The sequence below is a fragment of the Labeo rohita genome, chromosome 2 (genome assembly GCF_022985175.1).
Source record: "Labeo rohita strain BAU-BD-2019 chromosome 2, IGBB_LRoh.1.0, whole genome shotgun sequence".
NCBI lineage: Eukaryota > Metazoa > Chordata > Actinopteri > Cypriniformes > Cyprinidae > Labeo > Labeo rohita.
In genome coordinates this window covers 15,015,705-15,021,976 of record NC_066870.1, presented here as the reverse complement: position 1 = coordinate 15,021,976, position 6,272 = coordinate 15,015,705, and the positions used below count along the sequence as shown (strand labels likewise).

Sequence of the window (6,272 nt, the reverse complement as noted above, 5' to 3'; positions counted from 1 at the left end):
AAGTGCAAGTCAAACACTATTTACAAATAAAAAGGTACAACGATGTTGGATGATTCTGAAGTTGTAAGAGAAAATAAGATGGAGTTTTTCGCCATACTCTACCTTTTTTAGCCGGAGTACACAGACGATGAACTTAGACGTGATTCGTAGTAGTGATGGGGAGTTCGGATCATTTTACCGACTCGGACCTCTGAGTCTCATTCAGCAAAATGAACAAATCTTTTTTCGAGTCATTTCATTCATTTTAGCAAAATATAATTAAAATGTTACGTGTTACTTCCCTAACACATCTACTGCTTACACAAACGTTGATCACACAACAAATAATTAAAACTATAATGCTATAAGAAACAGAAAAGATTCATTCATTGTTTACCTGGGTCTTTAGTCTGTGATTAGCTCACCTCACCTCTTATCTGACAAGTTTTTGGGTTTAAATCGTTCGTTCATCACGTGACAGCCCCATAAGCTTAACCAATGCAGTCTGAGCCGAAAAAAGAATCGATTAGTTAATCTCTTGAGTCGTTGGGTTCGACTTGTTCGTTCATCATGTGACAGCCCCCTTAAGATGAACGAACGACTCAAAAAACCCAAAGACTCGAAACAACTAATTCCAGTACAGAACCTAATAGGATGTTGCGCATGCGCAACTGAACCAATCACTCCCCCGAGACAACTCATTCTTCCCAAGTCACATTAAAGATTCATTCAAAATGAACGAATCGTTCAAGAACGACCCATCACTAATTCATAGCATTGTGAACGCGCATCCCAGAGCCTGTGCTACATGAGTTTTTGTGCTTAAAAAGTATACAAATTTTTATTTTTCTAAAAAATCACCGATTGTTTAGCTAGATAAGACCCTTCTTCCTCGGCTCGGATCGTTTAGAGCCCTTTGAAGCTGCATTTAAACTACATTTTGGAAGTTCAAAGTCGGGGCACCAATCAAATCCATTATATGAAGAAAAATCCTGAAATGCTTTCCTCAAAATCCTTAATTTCTTAACGACTGAAGACAGAAAGACATGAACATCTTGGATGACAAGGGGGTGAGTAAATTATTTGTGAATTGTTGTTCTGGAAGTGGACTTCTCCTTTAAAACATCATGTAAGTTTCATAGCTTAAAACATCCTGCTCATTGTAAACAAAGCATTTATTTAATCAAGCTCCAAAAATGGCTCATTTGGATCCGAGGTGCAAGGTAACGTCACCCATGGACAAACATTTGCATAAACTCTGCCTGCAGAGCAAGGCATTGACAAATAGTCATAATCTTAGTACCATAGGCTCTGCCCAGCGGCGTTCAGTTGCTTAACGGCTGATCACGTGAATACGCTGAATGTGAGTGTTGCATCGCGTCAAAAGCAAATAGACATAGAGCATGGGAACCTACACTCTTAACCCGGATTTTGTCTAAACCAAAAAATGTAAGCAGTCATTACGTATTCTTTATTGTTTTTTTAAAAAAAGTTGTCACTGCTAAAAAATAGTAGTTGTTTGCACTATTTAGACAAATAATTGACTACACTGATCAAGTTAAGAAGACATCACTCAGTATGTTACGTTTTTGAAAAGGGGGAGGGGCTTTTTGAAGCAGGTCGCGTGAACAGAGCTGCTTCACTGAAGAGACGCGCCAACGGTTAATCTTTGAAAACAACGTGAATCGGTGAGTTTATAAAGAGTATTGTAAAAACATTTTGCAATATTACTGTTTTTTTCTGTATTTTTGATCAAGTAAATATAAGCATTAATTAATAAAAGCATTACAAGTCTTACTGATCCCAAACTTTTGACCGTGTGAGTGATATTTATTTATTTATTTTTTTTTTTAAACTAACCCTTTTAATGAAGTGTTGAAAAAGCAGTCATAACCAATTCATACATTAGACTATTTGTTTAACATAATTAATAGTTATTTAATGACTAATGTCTTGAATGTGTTCTGTTGTTAGGACTCTGCTGATGATCATGTGTTCCAAGACCTTGACCTTGGAATCCTCCTTGTTGAGCGTGAAGGTGCTGTGTCTCCGTCCTCTCTGCATCTCAATCCAGCCTCATTTAAGATTGTCATCGAGGGAGAAGTTGTGATGAAAAGCATTAAAGACTTGCCAAAGGCTATGTGCCTTCTCTTTGGACTTACATATGCACTTCATCTAAGCTACCCCAAACCAATGAAGAACACATTTCAGTTCATCCAGCAGGTACTTCTAATGTTGGGCCACACTGACTTGAAGCCCAGGTTACATTAAAGAACCAGCTTGCAATTTAATTTTGACAGGAGTGGCTGTTTACTGTTCTTGATGTGCACAATTAATCTCTGAGGTGATTCTCTTGTTCCAAATATCCTGTCATTGCTGTAAGTTAAATTAAACCAGTTAAATTGAAAGAGGTTAAAAGAGAAAGAGGTTAAAAGAGAAAATAAAGAGTTAAATTGTACCAGTTTTCTGTGGTAAAAATGTTTAAAATTCACAGGAGTCATCTTTGTTTCAAAGAGTTGACTCAAGTTTTAATGCTTATCTAGTTTCAATGCATGTTTAGTCATTCAGAGGGATATGGCATATTGTTGAATACTATGTGTTCATGTTACTGTAAGCAATCTGTACAGTTGTTGACTAGCAAATAAGAATTGTATGTCAAAAAAATGTTACTTGTCTTTTGTATGACAAGTTCATACATGGAGGAATACACTGTACTGCTTGTTTTTATGAGCAATAAAAACATTGGAATGCGGTTAGTTTATTTCTTTAACTAGTATTATTTCTTAATTTTAAGGCATTATGTAATATATCATTTATCAATAGAATTAATATTCAATAAGATTTTTTAATATAAATTGTACACCAAAAAAAAAAAAATAGTGTGAACTAATGGTTTTCAGTAAAGACTACTAATGCAAACCTGATTTGTCTGTTGCACCCACTAACATTTTTATGTTTACAAAGCTTAACCCGTTTAGTTTTAGATTTGTAAAAACTAATCTTGTTTAGTGCAACGGGTTTCCACGCAATTTTCTAGTAAAGTCAACTAATTCGGGTTAAGAGTGTAGATCACTGCGCAATGCATCCTGGGCAGTCGCCGCCATGTTTTAGAACACGCTAAATAGCGTATAATGGCAATAAATACAAATCACTGGAGGAAAAAACGACTGTATTTGCGTTGATATTTTTAAGAGCTGCTTGCACTTGCTTGGAATAAATGTACTAATATTGGAATCCATTGCGTTCATTCGAGCACTGAGTCGTGTGGTCAGAACACGATACATACATACTCACAGAAATCATACAGCCGCCTTCTACTGTACCACACACAGGACCGAATTAATTTCTCTTTTGCAGTTTTTAATATCTAGGTGGCACTGATATATCTGCCAGATAAAATAAACGCAGCATAACTTGATCTCAGCCAGTTGATCATGTAAGTGAACCACCGCTCTGCACATTTTCTGTGTATCTCAGATGTCTGTTCTATTCAAAAGTAAGTGCCCTGCGAACTTGAAATATTCCGCCCTGATTACAGTTCAAAGACAGTGTTTATGTTCCATTCAACGAGCATTAAAGTGTCAGACATGAATTTAAATTGCAGTTATTTACAGAGGTATATTATGTCACACTTCTCTAGTAAGTTTAGTCTGTGTGTGAAGACGATGCAGGTGGTGGTGTAGCACAAATCCATGAATGAATATTCCCAAGTAAAGTAAACTTCAACTGATTACCACTGCTCAGAGAGTGGGGAGCAATAAACATTGTGTAAGGACAATGTTGATCGGAGCACAGTTCAGTCATGGAGCTCTCTTTGAACTAGCTGGTTATATAAATTAAATAAGAGAGGCATATGCAATATATGCAGAGCAATGGTACGTGAGGACTGTAATTAAGAAATGCTGATGTATTTAATCATATATCACCCTAATTTCATTAAGGGATGAAGTGCAATAAGTTTTACTGGACTTAAATTGATCAAATACACAATTTCTTACAAAGAGCTGCTGAACAGTAAATCAGATGAGTTGCTTTATGAACAAAGACAGTAATCGCAACAAGTCATATCACGGATTAAATTACATTTCTAAACGTGTTATTCACAGCGTGAGCACTTACAAATTTTAGATCCGTTTAGATTACAAAGCACTTCATTTTAGATCCGTTCTCCACTCCGGTCATGACAACAGATGTGGCAGTTTATGTCACAGCAAGCTTTCTCCATTCTAATGTGTTTTTAAATGTACAATATAAATTTTAACATCTACCTCCACTATTACCCAGTCTAGACTGTAGTGTCCGTAAGTCCCAGAAATTATTTCATAATGCTTTGTCTGGAAATTACTGGGGTTTTTTTTGGTTTGTTTTTGATTATGTTGTCAAAACACTCACATGCAATAGTGAGGGGGCAATGATACTGTTTCCTATGCAGTGACGTTAGCCAATCACAGTGGCCGATTAATGACAAGCTTTAAAGGACACGCCCTTAAAACAGGAACTAGACAAAGGGTCAGAAAGAAGAATGAAAATAATCATTTTTCCACATATTTATTGGTTTGTTTGTTTTTTTGTGCAAAAGATGTTATTAACATTATAAGTAAACCTCAAGGACCATATTAAGATGATAAAAAAAATCCATGGCATGACTTTAATGCCCTTTAATGTCTCTCATAGCACTCCCAACTGAAGCATCATGACATGATGTCAGTGACGTATACTCAGCCTTTATTTAATCTTGACCATTGGAATATATTGATGATGACTGTCTGTCTAGACTATGACAGACACTGATGCATCATTCAGTGCTCAGATGAGCTGAATATGCTGAACTTCTCAATGCTGGTTTGCGGTGTGGTTTTTCTTGCTCTTGTTGTGGCCTCTGAATTGTTGTTGTCTGGCTGAGGTCAAAATTTTGCCGTCTTTACCATGAAGACCTTTTAAGAAGTAATATTGTACTTGCATGCATGCTTACTGAAGCAGAGGTGACTAATAAAATATTTAAGGGAAAAAAACTGAGTGCTGGTTGTTAATTTAATTTAATTTAATTTTCATATTGAATTAAAAATGTTTTTAAACATTTAATATAATTTTAAAAAAGGAATTTCTTTTTTTTTTTTTCAAATATTTAATCAACTTCAACATAATCAACCCATTTGATATGCAGTACTGTTTAAAGAACTTTAAGGTCAGTAAGATTTTAGGTGACTAATAAAACATTTAGGAAAAAATTCAGAGTGCTGGTTGTTAAATTAAATTAAATTAAATTAAATTAAATTAAATTAAATTAAATTAAATTAAATTAAAATTTAATTTAATTTAATTTAATTTAATTTAATTTAATTTTTAATTTAATTTAATTTAATTTAATTTAATTTAATTTCATTTCATTTCATTTCATTTCATTTCATTTAACAAAAATATTTAATTACAATGTTTTAAAATATTTAATTTGATAAAAAATATTTTAATAATAATAATAATCAACCGATGTGAAATACACTAATGTTTAAAAAACTTTGAGGTCAGTAAGATTTTTTTTTTAAAATGAATACATTCATTTAAGGATTTGTGCAAAAGTGACAATCAAGACATTTATAATGTTTTTCAAAAATTTCAAAATTCAGAGTGCTGGTTGTTTTTAATTTAATTTAATTTAATTTATTTTTTTATTTAATTGAAAAACATGTATTTAACAAAAATATTTAATTAAAAGGTTTTAAAATATTGAATTTAATTTAAAAATATTTTTACAATATTTAATAAACTTCAACATAACCCATGTGATATACACTACTGTTCAAAAAACCTTGAGGTCAGTACTATTTTTTTTTAATTAATACATTTATTCAAGGATTTGTGCAAAAGTGACAGTCAAGTCATTTATAATTTTTTTTTGAAAGATTTCTATTTCATTTAAATGTTCTTTTAAACGTTTATTTTATTTGAACTATTAATTAAACATTAAAAATGTATCCACAGGTTCTGCAAAAAAAAATTAAGCAGCTCTGTTTTCAACAATATTAATAATATTAGATGTTTCCTGAGCGCCAAATCATCATGTTAGAATGATTTCTGAAGGATCATGTAACACTGAAGACTGCTGAAAATCCTGCCTTACCATCAAAATAATAAACTGTAATTTTACAATATAACTGTATGCAGTCTTGGTGAGACTTTATTCAAAGACACAGCACTGACTGGTATCTTGTTGGTACAAAAGCATTTGACACTTAAAAGTACCGCAAATCCAAAACATCACATTACACAACACATAACAGCTTACATGCCCAAGG

General features: G+C 33.1%; 1 long non-coding RNA gene across 1 annotated transcript; it reads left to right on the top strand.

Moving 5' to 3' along the window:
* The first annotated feature begins 1,434 nt into the window (after positions 1-1,434).
* Positions 1,435-2,731, top strand: LOC127183014 (uncharacterized). Its single transcript, XR_007829987.1, has 2 exons — positions 1,435-1,667; positions 1,954-2,731. It is a non-coding gene; the product is annotated as an uncharacterized LOC127183014 (long non-coding RNA).
* Positions 2,732-6,272: the final 3,541 nt, after the last annotated feature.